This window comes from Balaenoptera physalus (assembly GCF_965194825.1).
Source record: "Balaenoptera physalus genome assembly, chromosome: 3".
NCBI lineage: Eukaryota > Metazoa > Chordata > Mammalia > Artiodactyla > Balaenopteridae > Balaenoptera > Balaenoptera physalus.
The window spans coordinates 17,844,823-17,860,506 of NC_138890.1; the positions used below are offsets into that span (position 1 = coordinate 17,844,823).

At 40.5% G+C, this 15,684-nt stretch overlaps 1 pseudogene across 1 annotated transcript; it reads left to right on the forward strand.

Moving 5' to 3' along the window:
* The first annotated feature begins 321 nt into the window (after positions 1 to 321).
* Positions 322 to 14,852, forward strand: LOC309657748 (transmembrane emp24 domain-containing protein 2 pseudogene; annotated as a pseudogene). Its single transcript, XR_014268299.1, has 2 exons — positions 322 to 2,126; positions 2,442 to 14,852. The product of XR_014268299.1 is annotated as a transmembrane emp24 domain-containing protein 2 pseudogene (transcript).
* The last annotated feature ends 832 nt before the right edge of the window (positions 14,853 to 15,684 follow it).

Sequence of the window (15,684 nt, forward strand, 5' to 3'; positions counted from 1 at the left end):
TTTTTTTTTTTTATTTTTAATTTTTTAATTAATTAATTAATTAATTAATTTTTTTAGCTGTGTTGGGTCTTCATTTCGTGCGAGGGCTTTCTGTAGTTGCGGCAAGCGGGGGCCACTCTTCATCGCGGTGCGCAGGCCTCTCACCATCACGGCCTCTCTTATTGCAGAGCACAGGATCCAGACGCGCAGGCTCAGTAGTTGTGGCTCACGGGCCTAGTTGCTCCGCGGCATGTGGGATCTTCCCAGACCAGGGCTCGAACCCGTGTCCCCCACATTAGCAGGCGGATTCTCAACCACTGCGCCACCAGGGAAGCCCCCCCCTTAATTTTTTTAAAAAATACTTATTAATTTATTTGGCTGCACTGGGTCCTAGTTGTGGCACGTGGTATCCCCATTGCAGCATGCAGGATCTTTTAGTTGTGGCATGTGAGATCTAGTTCCCTGACCAGGGATCAAACCCGGGCCCCCTGCACTGGGAGCGCAGAGTTTTAACCACTAGACCACCAGGGAAGTCCCTTTCTCCTTTCATTTTTTAATATGAGTGATTGTATTAATTGCTTTTTTTCAAGGATGTACTCATTTTTAAAATTCAGGTTTATTGAAGCATAATTTACTTACAGTAGAATACACCCGTTTTCAATGTAGTTTGTTGAATCTTGGCCTACAGTCATGTAACTGCCAGAAAAATTGAGATGGAGAACGTATACATCACCACAAAAAGTTCCTTTGTGCCCCTTGGCAGTCAATCCCTTCTTCCTCCGTCTACTCCCTGCACCAGGGAACCACTGATTTGATTTCTGTCCATATAGTTTTGCATTTTCTTGTTTGTTGTATAAAGGGAATTATATACTATGTATCCTTTTTCTGTCTTGCTTATTTCACTTAGCATAATGCTTTTGAGATTCATCTACATTATTGCATGTAACGGTAGTGGTTTTTTTTTAAGAAAAATGTGTACCAAAGTTTGTTTATTCATTTATCAGTGGCTGGACATTTGTGTTTCCAATTACGGGTTATTATGAATAAAGCTGCTGTAAAATTTTCATACAGATTTTTGTATGGACATATATTTTCATTTCTATTGAGTAACCTAGAAGTGAGATTTCTGAGTCATATGATAACTGTATGTTCAACTTTATCAGAAACTGACAAACTGCTTTCCAAAGTATGAGAGTTCTAGTTGCCTCACATTTCACCAGCATTTTGTATTATCTTTTTAAAAATTATTTAAATAATTGTAATAGGTGTATTGCTGTTGAAATTCAGTGGCTTAAAAAGAAATAAATTTGTTCTCCTATAGTTGTGGAGGCCAGAAGTCCAAAAAATTTGTTTCACTGAGCCGAACTCACGCTGACTCTAGATTAGAATCCATTTCCTTGCCTTTTCCGAATTATAGTGGCTGACTGCAACCTAGTGGTATACTGCAATCTTGCTAAGCTTACTTTCTAGTTCTAGTAACCTTTTTGTAGATTCCATCAGATTTTCCTATAAAGAATATGTGCTGGTTGCAAATAAAGGTAGTTTTACTTTTTCCTTACCAATCTTGATGCCTTTTCTCTCTTTTTCTTGCCCTATTGCACTGACTAGAACCTCCACTAAAATGATGAATAGAAGTGATGAGAGTGACATCCCTGTGTTGTTCCTGATTGTAGAGCATTTTGTCTTTTATCATCAAGCATGATGTTAGCTGTAAAACCTACTGTTAACATTGCAGATGAGGAAGCTCCTTTCTATTTCCAGTTTGGTGAGTGTTTTTAATCAGAAATGGATTTTGGGTTTTGCAAATGCTTTTATTGTGCCTTGACCTGAAAACTCTGTCAAAGAAGTAAGCTTGGACAGTTTTGTAGGGCTCTTCTCCTTTGTTTCTTGTCTCTCAGGAACCAATGTCCTTTGTCACCTGATGTCTTGTGTCTAGAAAATATTATTTCATATATTTCATCTGTGTTTGTTGTTATTGCTGTTGTTTAAGGTGGGAAGATAACTCTAGTTCCTTTTACTCTGTCTTAGCCAGAAGCACAAGTAAACAGATTTTTCTGGCATCAGATGCATTTCAATCCATTGCAGTTAATATTCTTTTTTGATGCCCAAATTGTTCCATCTTTGTCCAACAGAAACCCTTCAAGTTGGTTCCTATGTCCTTTTTTTTTTTTTAAAGATTTATTTATTTTATTGATTGATTGATTGCTATGTTGGGTCTTCGTTCCTGTGCTAGGGCTTTCTCTAGTTGCGGCAAGCGGGGGCCACTCTTCATCGCGGTGCGCGGGCCTCTCACTATCGTGGCCTCTCTTGTTGCGGAGCACAGGCTCCAGACGCGCAAGCTCAGTAGTTGTGGCTCACGGGCTTAGTCGCTCCGCGGCATGTGGGATCCTCCCAGACCAAGGCTCGAACCCGTGTTCCCTGTATTAGCAGGCAGATTCTCAACCACTGCGCCACCAGGGAAGCCCCCTATGTCTTTTTGACATGACCCAGTAGTCATGGATAGCTTTCCAGCTTTCAAGCATCGGACTTATTTTGTGAACTCCCTATCTTGGATTTGTAATCAGCCATTTCTCTATGGAAACTTTTTTTATTAAATGCTACTTAGAGACCATAATTTGTTATTGCTATTGGATTGTCATTCTTTCTAGGCCTTTACAGTAGATAGAGACAGGAAAAACCTTTTTTTGAGAACCAAACTTTGATTTCTGATATTTCCCCGTTCACATGTTAGACAAAAGCCTTTTCCACTTAAGTTCTTTGAAGTAACATTTTAAAAAATCTCAATAAGATAATTGAGAGCCGGCCCTGGAGGTCTCCACCTTCCCCACAAGTCTTGCCTGGGCCCTGAGCCTCTGCACAGAATCCGGGTGGGGGTGTGGCACCAGGGCTGCCTAGCTGCTCCAGGTGGAGAGAAGAGCTGGGCTTTAGGGAGCCCCAGTTCTGAGCGCCCACCCACTGCCCTGGGACATCCCAGCCCACCCGGGTTTTCTGCGTTTGGAGGCATGGACCTGAGACCTTGGGAGGTAATGCTGACTAGGCTTTAAGTGGGCTTGGGGAGAGTGAGGAAACACCCTAAAGGAGAACTTTTCTACCAGGACCCAAGGCACCAGTGGCTTGGACCACAGGCCTCTGCCGAGAAACCTCAGCCAAGGAACAAATTAACACTTCAGTGGTTGGCAGCTTAACATCCTTATTGATTCTAGCTCATCAGTGCTTTTGTTTCCCGTCAACTACCTCCAAAATCCTGGAATGTATTTTTTGCTGTCTGCATCTCATGGAGTAGTATTACTGATACCAGCCTGGGTTGTTGAACTCTTTAATCAATAGAAATTTATGAGGCCAGATGAGAAATTCAGGCAAGGCTTTATTGGGACTGGTGGGACATGAGGGAGCAAAAACCAGTAACAGATTCCCTTGCTCACCCCCCAAGGGGTAGCAGGAGCAAGCTGGTTCCTTAAATGGAGTGAGGGTGGGGCAGACCAGTGGGTCCAGCCAGAGGGGTGGCTTAGGTGGTCTGCCCACCCATTTGGTGGTGCTGTGTGCGGGGATCATGCACAGTATCCTTCTTTTGCTCAGGGAACCTCAGAAGTGGCTGTTAGTTTGTGCCCTTTATATAGTTTATTGTTCATAATTGCCCCAATTGCACATGAGTGTTGTTATTTTTAGTCCCATTTAGTTTCTTTGTATTTTGTTGCTGGAGGAGAACTTTGTCGAGGTGCAAGTGCAAGCACTCTGGTAAATGGTCCCAGGTCCAAGTCTATCTTATTACGGCCTGCATACGTACATACTAGTATCAACAAGGAGACTTAGAACTGAAATTTAGAGTGCTAACTTAGTGTATTCTATTTTCTATCACCATGTGTACGTGGGAACCTGTACTTCCATATGTGGGAAAGTGAGGTTGGCAAAGTACGTACCAGGTATAGGACTATGAATATGCTGGATAAGGTATGCTGAAGAATCTCCCACTGAAGTCTGATACAAGATTTTCATGTTAATTGTAAATCTAAATACTCTCTTGCAGGGGAGACATAGATCACTTTTCTTTTTCTTTAAGGAGCTGATGTTGTACTTAACATTCCAACCCTTAAAGCTCAAACAGCACAAGTAATTGTCACTTTGAAACTGAACATTTTTGTACTGTAATTGCAAGGCCAAAGGCTACGTAACAAACAATCTTGCATTTTCAGACACGAATTCTTTTATTTCTGTTAAACTGAATATACAATTATTGTTTCCTAGGCAACCAAATTTGCTTATAACTACCATTTAATTTCATGTTAGCAGAACATAGTGATAAGACAACTTTGATTGTAAAGATATAATTACTATAATAAATAAAGTAATTTATATTAAAAAAGAATGTTGAATATAGTTTAAGATTACTCAGAGGAGTCAAGATGGTGGAGGAGTAGGAGGATGGGGAGTTCACCTCTCCTCACATATGCATCAAGAATACATCCACAGGGACTTCTCTGGTGGCTCAGTGCATAAGAATCCACCTGCCAATGCAGGGGACACAGGTTCAATCCCTGGTCTGGGAAGATCCCACATGCCGCAGAGCAACTAAGCCCGTGCGCCACAACTACTGAGCCTGAGCTCTAGAGCCCGTGTGCCACAACTAATGAGCCCTCGTGCTGCAACTACTGAAGCGTGCGCGCCTAGAGCCCATGCTTTGCAACAAGATAAGCCACCGTAATGAGAAGCCTGCGCACCGCAACAAAGGGTAGCCCCCACTTGCCATACTAGAGAAAGTCTGCACGTAGCAACAAAGACCCAACGCAGCCAAAAAAATAAAAATAAAATTAAATCTTTAAAAAAAATGAATACAAGTGGAAAAATACAGAGCACCTGCTGAATACTAGCAGAGGAACTTAGACACCTAAAAGGACAAGAAAGATCCCCGTGTAACTGGGTAGGATGAAAAAAAGAAGAAGGGAAAAGGAAGAAGAGAGGAAGCAGGATGGAGCCTCAACCCCTGGGAAGGAGCTGAAGGAGAGGAGAGGTTCCTGCATCTGGGGAAGCCCCCTCAGCAGCAGGGAGATCAGCTAGAACAGAAGAGGGGCTCCCGGGGCTCAGAGGAGAGCACAGCAACCAATCTGTGGCAGGTAGGACAGAGTGAGACCTACACAGATGGTCTGTGCCACAGCCATGTGTGCCCCAGCCTGAGACCTGTGTCTGCTGGTGTGGACGGGGTCTGGGTGATGGAACACAGGGATTGGAGAGCAGACCCAAGGAGAGGGCTGCTGTTGGCTGTACAGAGATAGATTGAGGGGACAGGAGTGAGGAGCTCTGCAACCAGGAATGCTCGTGGAGGAAGTCCAGACTGCCATAGAAGCGAAGTGCCATTGCTGAATGATGTGCAAAGGGCAGGGCTGCCATTGCAGCCTCTATCTCCATGCACTGGCCCCTGCCTCCCTGGGCACTAGAAAGGGCTCCCACCAGGGCAGGCTCTCATGGCCCTGGCTGCCGCCTCCTCCTCCGCACCCCATCCCCCCTAGGGTGGGCTTTTGTGCTCCAGGGAATCCTTGGGAGTAGATGCCTGTGGGTGGCCCACATGCAGAGGTGGGGCTGAAACCACAGCTGAACCTCAGGGGCCATGCAACTAAGGAAGAAGAGCTGAAATCTCTCACGGCTGTGCAAATTGAAGATTTACACCCCTGCTACCGACTTTGTAAACTCAGCGCCTGCAGAACATCTGAACAGACAATGAGTGCTCCCACAGCCAAGACAGGTCTAGCTTTAGCAGCTATGGACTTTGTGGGCACGTACATGCAGGGGTTGGGCCAGGCTAGAGTCTGAGTTGCCCCCACTCACCCAGAGCAGGTCTAGATCCATGATTACTGCAATCCAGGGACCTGACTTCAGTGGGTCTCTACTGGTGGTCTGCTGAAAACAACACCTGAGAGACACCAGGACCAATTGCTGGCATACTCACAGCTAAGATGGGGCCGAGAGCAGTGCTAACAACAGTGTAATCAGAGTTCACACAGCAGGTGAAAGGTGACACAACAGAGCACACCCACAGGTGAACATCTCCAGAGGAGGAATACTCAGTATCTTCTCTCCCAGTGGGAGTGCTTCAATCCCACCTACCTCACACTGCTGATCAGAAACACAGCTATGAAACAGATCTGGGGGCCTCTACTCCAACAACTAGGGAGCAGACCCAGCACCTGACAGGGCAGTGACAACCACAGAGCAAAAGGGAGGCCCTGCTCAATATCCAGTGCAGGCTCTGGTCACCACAGCATCAGTCACACCTTCTATCAAGGGGATAATGGCAGCATAAACTGAGGAAAGAAGTAGCAGACTTCTATACTAAAAACAGCACTTGCACGAAAAAATATTAAACCCACACAGGCTACACAGGGACATTCTCACATAAAAATAGCCCTCCAAGAGTGTCTGATGGTCTGGCATTGGGGGGAAGAGCCCCCAGAGCATTTAGCCTTGATGGTCAGTGGGGCTTTAGTGTAGGAGCCCCACAGGGCTGGGGGAAACAAAGACTCCACTCTTGGAGGGCACACACAAGGTCTCATGTGCACTGGCACCCAGCACAAAGCTGTACCTCCATAAGAACCTGGGCTAGACCAACCTAGGGGTTTTGGAGTGTCGCCCAGGGAGGCAAGGGTCAGCTGTAGCTCACTGTGGGGGCAAGTACACTGGTAGTAGAGGCCCCCGGGAATATTGATCAGCCTGAGCTCTCCTGGAGTCCCCAATTCAGCACCAAGACCTGGCCCCACCCTACAACTTGCAGACTCCAAGTGCTGGAAAGCCTCAGGCCATACAGCCAATAAGATAGGAACACAGCCCCACCCAGCAACAGACAGGCTGCCTAAAGTCATGCTGAGCTCATAGCCACCTCAAAACACACTCCTTGACATGGTCCCACTCACCAGAGGGGAAAGACCCAGCTCCACCCACCAGAAGGCAGGCACCAGTACCTCCCACCAGGATGCCTAAACAAGCCTCTGGACCAACCTCACCCACCAGGGGGAAGACACAAGAAGCAAGAAGAACTACAATCCTGCAGCCTGTGGAAAGGAAACCACAAACACAGAAAGTTAGACAAAATGAGACAATGGAGAAGTATGTTGCAGACAGTGGAACAAGAAAAAAACCACAAGAACAACTAAATGAAGAGGAGATAGGCAATCTACCTGAAAAAGAATTCAGAGTAATGATAGTAAAGACAATTCAAAATCTCAGATAAAGAATGGAGGCACAGACCAAGAAGATACAAGAAATGCTTAACAAATACATAGAAGATTTAAAGAAAAAACAAACAGAGATGAACAGCAGAATAACTGAAATGAAGAATGCACTAGAAGGAATCAATAGCAGAATAACTGAGACAGAACATATAAGTGACATGGAAGAAAGAGCGGTGGAAACCACTGCCACAGAACAGAATAAAGAAAAAAGAATGAAAAGAAATGAGGACAGTCTCAGGGACTTCTGGGACAACGTTAAACACACCAACATGAATCCAGGAGAATGGTTACCACTGGTGGTGGGTGGGGTGGGGTGGAGGGAGTGTTGAGGATTGGATTGAGAATGGAGATAAAAAAATAATGACAATAATAGTATAATAATGTCTAATACTTGTATAGTGGTTATATTTGTCACTGCTCTAAGTGCTTTTTGTACTTTAGCTCATTTAATCCTCACAAGTCAATAGGTAGTTATTAGTACTTTCCGCATTCTACAAAGAAGGAGACCAAGTTATACTTCCTAACCATTGTACCAAATATTTCCTAAATTAAAAAAAAAATAAACAAATGAAACCATGGATAAAACATTGTCAATATTTAATATCTTAAAGTAGAAAAATAGCAACATGTTTGCTTTTGCTTTTGTTTTATTTAATTTGGAAATGTAGAGGTAAATTCCAGGAGAAACAAGGGAACTTGAACTTACAGGGGTCCCAGGAGAAGAAGAGAAAGGAAAAGAGCCTGAGAAAATATTTGAAGAGATTATAGCCAAAAAATTCCCTAACATGGGAGAGGAAATGGTCACCCAAGTCCAGGAAGCACAGAGAGTCTCATACAGGATAAACCCAAGGAGGAACACACTGAGACACATATTAATCAAACTCACAAAAATTAAATACAAAGAAAAATTATTAAAAGCAACAAAGGAAAAGCAACATACAAGGGAATCCCCATAAAGTTATTGGCTGATTTTTCAGCAGAAACTACAGGCCGAAAGGGAGTGGCATGATATATTTAAAGTGATGAAAGGGAAAAACCTACAACCAAGAATACTCTACCCAGCAAGGTTCTCATTCAGATTTGAAAGAGAAATCAAAAGCTTTACAAACAAGCAAAAGCTAAGAGAATTCAGCACCACCAAATCAGCTTTACAACAAATGCTAAAGGAACTTCTCTAAGCAAGAGGGAAAAAAAGGAGGCCACAACTAGAAACAAGAAAATCACAAATGGGAAAGCTCATGAGTAAAGGCAAACATAAAGTAATAGTAGGGGATTATCATATACATATATGATATCAAAACAAGCAACCATGTAAAGAGGAGAGTACAAATGCAGGAAATGGGAAATGCATTTGAAATTAAGAGACCAGCAACTCAAAACAGCCTTGTACATATACAGACTGCTATATCAAAACTTCATGGGAACTGCAAACCAAAAAACAACAATAGATACCCACACAAAAAGAAAAAGAAACCCAAACACAACACTAAAGATGGTCATCAAATCACAAGAGAAGAGAACAAAAGAAGACCAACAAAAAAAAATCCAAAACAATTGAGAAAATGGCAATAGGAACATACATACTGATAATTACCTTAAATATAAATGGATTAAATGCTCTAACCAAAAGACATAGATTGGCTGAATGGATACAAAAACAAGACCCATATATATGCTATCTACAAGAGACCCACTTCAGACATAGGAACACATACAGACTGAAAGTCAGGGGATAGAAAAAGATATTCCTTGCAAATGAAAATCAAAAGAAATCTGGAGTAGCAATATTCATATCAGAAAAAATAGACTTTAAAATAGAGACTGTTACAAGAGACAAGGAAGGACACTACATAAAGATCATTGGATCAATACAAGAAGAAAATATAACAATTGTAAATATATTTGCACCCAACATAGGAGTACCTCAATATATAAGGCAAATGCTAACAGCCATAAACGGGGAAATGGACAGCAACACAATAATAGCAGGGAACTTTAACACCCCACTTACACCAATGGACAGATCATCCAGACAGAAAATCAGTAAGGAAACACAAGCCTTAAATAACACATTAGACCAGATGGACTTAATTGCTATTTATAGAGCATTCCATCTGAAAGCAGCAGAATACACATTCTTCTCAAGTGCACATGGAATATTCTCCAGGATAGTTCACATCTTGGGCCACAAAGCAAGCCTCAGTAAATTTAAGAAAATTGAAATCATATAAGGCATCTTTTCCAACCAAAATGCTATGAGATGAGACATAAGCTATAAGAAAAAACTGTAAAAAACCACAAACACATGGAGGCTAAACAATATGCTACTAAACGATCAATGGATCATTGAAGAAATCAAAGAGGAAATAAAAAAATACCTAGAGGCAATTGAAAATGAAAACACGACAATCCAAAACCTATGGGGCACAGCAAAAGCAGTTCTAAGATGGGCGTTTATAGAAATACAATCTTACCTCAGGAAACAAGAAAAATCCCAAATAAACAGCCTAACCTTATACCTAACGTAACTAGAGAAAGAAGAACAAACAAAACCTAAAGTTAGTAGAAGGAAAGAAATCATAAAGGTCAAAGCAGAAATAGATGAAATAGAGATGGAGAAAACAATAGAAAAGATCAATGAAACTACAAGCTGGTTCTTTGAAAAGATAAACAAAATTGATAAACGTTTAGCTAGACTCATAAGGAAATAAAGGGAGAGAGCTCAAATCAATAAAATTAGAAATGAAAAAGGAGAAGTTACAACTGATACCATAGAAATACAAGGATTATAAGAGACTACTACAAGCAACTATACACCAATAAAATGGACAACCTAGAAGAAATGGACAAATTCTTAGAAAGGTATAAGCTTCCAAGATTGAACCAAAAAGAAATAGAAAATATGAACTGACAAATCACATGTACTAAAATCAAAACTGTGACTTTAAAACTTCCAACAAACAAAAGTCCAGGACCAGATTGCTTCACAGGCGAATTCCCTCAAACATTTAGAGAAGAATTAATACCTATCCTCCTGATACTCCAAAAAATTTCAGAGGAAGGAACACTCCCAAGCTCATTCTATGAGCTTCAGAAACCACCCAGATACCAAAACCAGACAAAGATACCACAAAAGAAGAAAATTACAGTCCAACATCACTGATGAACATAAATGCAAAAATCCTCAAAAAAATACAGGCAACCTGAATCCAACAACAAATTAAAAGGATCGTGTACCATGATCAAGTGGGATTTATCTCAGGGATGCAAGTATTCTTCAATATAGGCAAATCAAACAATGAGATACACCACATTAACAAAGAATAAAAACCATATGATCATCTCAATAGGTGCAGAAAAAGCTTTTGACAAAATTCAAAACCCATTTATGATAAAAACTATCCAGAAAGCTGGCACAGAGGGAATATACCTCAACATAATAAAGGCCACATACAACAAACTCACAGCTCACATCATTCTCAGTGGTGAAAACTGAAACCATTTCCTCTAAGATCAGGAATAAGACAAAGATGTCCACTCTCACCACTTTTATTCAACATAGTTTTGGATGTTCTAGCCACAGCAATCAGAAAAGAAAAAGAAATAAAAGGAGTCCAAACTGGAAAAGAAGAAGTAAAACTATCACTGTTTGCAGATGACATGATACCATACATAGAAAATCCTACAGACACTACCAGAAAACTACTAGAGCTCATCAATGAATTTGGTAAAGTTGCAGGATACAAAATTAATACACAGAAATCTGCTGCATTTCTATACACTAACAACAAAAGATCAGAAATAGAAATTAAGGAAACAATCCCATTTACCATTGCATCAAAAAGAATAAAATAGCTAGGAATAAACCTACCTAAGGAGGCAAAAAACCTGTACTCTGAAAGCTCTGAGACACTGATAAAACAAATGAAAGATGACACAAATAGATGGAGAGATACACCATGTTCTTGGATGGGAAGAATCAATATTGTCAAAATAACTATCTTATCCAAAGCGCTCTACAGATTCAATGCAATCTCTATCAAATTACCAATGACTTTTTTCACAGAATTAGAACAAAAATTTTACAATTTGTATGGAAACACAAAAGACCCCGAATAGCCCATGCAAACTTGAGAAAGAAAAACGGAGCTGAAGGAATCAGGCTCCCTGACGTCAGACTATACTACAAATCTACAGTAATCAAAACAGTTTGTTACTGGCACAGAAACAGAAATATAGATTAATGGAACACTATAGAAACTCCAGAGATAAACCCATGCACCTATGGTCAACTAATCTATGACAAAGGAGGCAAGAATATACAATGGAGAAAAGACAGCCTCTTTAATAAGTAGTGCTGGGAAAACTGAACAGCTACATGTAAAAGAATGAAATTAGAACACTCCCTAACACCATACACAAAAATAAACTCAAAATGTATTAAAGACCTAAATGTAAGGCCAGATACTATAAAACTCTTAGGGGAAAACATAGGCAGAACATTCTCTGACATAAATTGCAGGAATATCTTTTTTGATCCACCTCCTACAGTATGGAAAATAAAAACAAAAATAAACAAATGGGACCTAATGAAACTTAAAAGCTTTTGCACAGCAAAGGAACCCATAAACAAAAAGAAAAGACAACCCATAGAATGGGAGAAAACATTTGCTAATGAAGTGACAGACAAGGGATTAATCTCCAAAATATACAAAGCACCTCATGCAGCTCAATATAAAAAAAAAATGACCCAATCAAAAAATGGGCAGACAATCTAGATGGACATTTCTCCAAAGAAGACATACAGATGGCCAAAAAGCACATGAAAAGATGCTCAACATCACTAATCATTCGAGAAATTCAAATCAAAACTACAAAGAGGTATCACCTCACACCGGTGAGAATAGCCATCATCAAAAAATCTACAAACAGTAAGTGCTGAAGAGGGTGTGGAGAAAAGGGGACCCTCCTACGCTGTTGGTTGTAATGTAAATTGGTACAAACATTATGGAGAACAGTATGGAGGTTCCTTAATAACTAAAAATAGAGCTACCATATGATCCAGCAATCCCACTCCTGGGCATATACCTGGAGAATATACTTGAAAAGTACACATGCTACTTTGAAAAGATACATGCTAAAGCAACTATACTCCAACAAAAATTAATTTTAAAAATATAAAATAAGATACATTCACCCCAATGTCCATTGCAGTACTATTTACGATAGCCAAGACATGGAAGCAACCTAAATGTCCATCGACAGATGAATGGATAAAGAAAATGCGATATATTACTAAGCCATAAAAAAATAAAAAGAATGAAATAATGCCATTTGCTGCAACATGGATGGACCTAGAGATTGTCATACTGAGTGAAGTAAGTCAGACAGACAAAGACAAATATCATATGATATTGCCTATATGTGGAATCTTAAAAAAATGGTACAAATGAACTTATTTACAAACAGAAATAGAGTCACAGATGTAGAAAACAAACTTATGGGCTGAGGTGGCGGCGGCTGAGATGACCCCGGTGGCGGCGGCGACGGTGGCTCTGGTGGTCGCAGTCCCGGTCCTGGTTTCGGCCCCAGCCCCACCATGGCGACGCTCGCTGAGCTGCTGGTGCTCCTGGCCGCCATCCTGGCCATGGCCTCGGACTACTTCGTCAGCACTGACGTGCATGCAGAGGAGTGCTTCTTCGAGCGGGTCACCTCGGGCACCAAGATGGGCCTCATTTTCGAGGTGGCTGAGGGCGTCTTCCTGGACATCGATGTGGAGAGTACAGGGCCTGATAATAAAGGAATTTATAAAGGAGACTGGGAGTCCAGTGGGAAATACACATTTGCTGCTCACATGGATGGAACATGTAAGTTTTGTTTTAGCAAAAGGATGTCCAACATGACTCCAAAAATAGTGATGTTCACCATTGATATTGAGGAGGCCCCCAAAGGACAAGACATGGAAACAGAAGCTCACCAGAACAAGCTAGAAGAAATGATTAATGAGCTCACATGATTAATGAGCTTCCATGTGGAAGTTTGGGAGATAATACACAGAGCAATCAATGACAGCACAAACAGCAGAGTGGTCCTTTGATCCTTCTTTGAAGCTCTTGTTCTAGTTGCCATGACATTGGGACAGATCTACTACCTGAAGAGATTTTGTGTGTGTGTGTGTGTTTTCTTCTTTAATCTGTTAATGTGGTGAATCACATTATTTTTAGAGTTAAAATAATCTGTATTCTGGAAAAGCCCAACATTGTTATCATATATTATTACCATTTTTATGTATTGCTAGTTTGTGTGTCCTAATATATTTTTTTAATTTTTTAATTTTATTTAATTTATTTTTTTATACAGCAGGTTCTTATTAGTCATCAATTTTATACACATCAGTGTATACATGTCAATCCCAATCGCCCAATTCAGCACACCACCATCCCCATCCCACCGCGGCTTTCCCCTCTTAGTGTCCATACGTTTGTTCTCTACATCTGTGTCTCAATTTCTGCCCTGCAAACCAGTTCATCTGTACCATTTTTCTAGGTTCCACATACATGTGTTAATATACGATATTTTTTTTTCTCTTTCTGACTTACTTCACTCTGTATGACAGTCTCTAGATCCATCCACATCTCAACAAATGACCCAATTTTGTTCCTTTTTATGGCTGAGTGATATTCCATTGTATATATGTACCACATCTTCTTCATCCATTCGTCTGTCAATGGGCATTTAGGTTGTTTCCATGACCTGGCTATTGTAAATAGTGCTGCAATGAACATTGGGATGCATGTGTCTTTTTGAATTATGGTTTTCTCTGGGTATATACCCAGTAGTGGGATTGCTGGATCATACAGTAATTCTATTTTTAGTTTTTTAAGGAACCTCCATATTGTTCTCCATAGTGGCTCTATCAATTTACATTCCCACCAACAGTGCAAGAGGGTTCCCTTTTCTCCACCCTCTCCAACATTTATTGTTTGTAGATTTTCTGATGATGCCCATTCTAACTGGTGTGAGGTGATACCTCATTGTAGGTTTGATTTGCATTTCTCTAATAATTAGTGATGTTGAGCAGCTTTTCATGTGCTTCTTGGTTATCTGTATGTCTTCTTTGGAGAAATGTCTATTTAGGTCTTCTGCCCATTTTTGGATTGGGTTGTTTGTTTTCTTAATATTGAGCTGCATGAGCTGTTTATATATTTTGGAGACTAATCCTTGTCCATTGATTCATTTGCAAAAATTTTCTCCCATTCTGAGGGCTGTCTTTTCGTCTTGTTTATGGTTTCCTTTGCTGTGCAAAAGCTTTGAAGTTTCATTAGGTCCCATTTGTTTATTTTTGTTTTTATTTCCATTACTCTAGGAGGTGGATCAAAAAAGATCTTGCTGTGATTTATGTCAAAGAGTGTTCTTCCTATGTTTTCCTCTAAGAGTTTTATAGTGTCCGGTCTTACATTTAGGTCTCTAATCCATTTTGAGTTTATTTTTGTGTACGGTGTTAGGGACTGTTCTAATTTCATTCTTTTACATGTAGCTGTCCAGTTTTCCCAGCACTACTTATTGAAGAGACTGTCTTTTCTCCATTGTCTATCCTTGCCACCTTTGTGATAGATTAGTTGACCATAGATGCGTGGGTTTATCTCTGGGCTTTCTATCTTGTTCCATTGATCTATGTTTCTGTTTTTGTGCCAGTACCATATTCTCTCGATTACTGTAGCTTTGTAGCATAGTCTGAAGTCAGGGAGTCTGATTCCTCCAGCTCCGTTTATTTCCCTCAAGACTGCTTTGGCTGTTCGGGGTCTTTTGTGTCTCCATACAAATTTTAAGATTTTTTGTTCTAGTTCTGTAAAAAATGCCATTGGTATTTTGATACGGATTGCATTGAATCTGTAGATTACTTTGGGTAGTATATTCATTTTCACAATATTGATTCTTCCAATCCAAGAACGTGGTATATCTCTCCATCTGTTGGTATCATCTTTAATTTCTTTCATCAGTGTCTTATAGTTTTCTACATACAGGTCTTTTGTCTCCCTGGGTAGGTTTATTCCTAGGTATTTTATTCTTTTTGCTGCAATGGTAAATGGGAGTGTTTCCTTAATTTCTCTTTCAGATTGTTCATCATTAGTGTATAGGAATGCAAGAGATTTCTGTGCATTAATTTTGTATCCTGCAACTTTACCAAATTCATTGATTAACTCTAGTAGTTTTCTGGTGGCATCTTTAGGATTCTCTAGGTATAGTATCATGTCATCTGCAAACAGTGACAGTTTTAGTTCTTCTTTTCCAATTTGTGTTCCTTTTATTTATTTTTCTCCTCTGACTGCCATGGCTAGGACTTCCAAAACTATGTGGAATAATAGTGGTGAGAGTGGACATCCTTGTCTTATTCCTGATCTTAGAGGAAATTCTTTCAGTTTTTCACCACTGAGAATGATGTTTGCTGTGGGTTTGTCGTATATGGCCTTTATTATGTTGAGGTAGG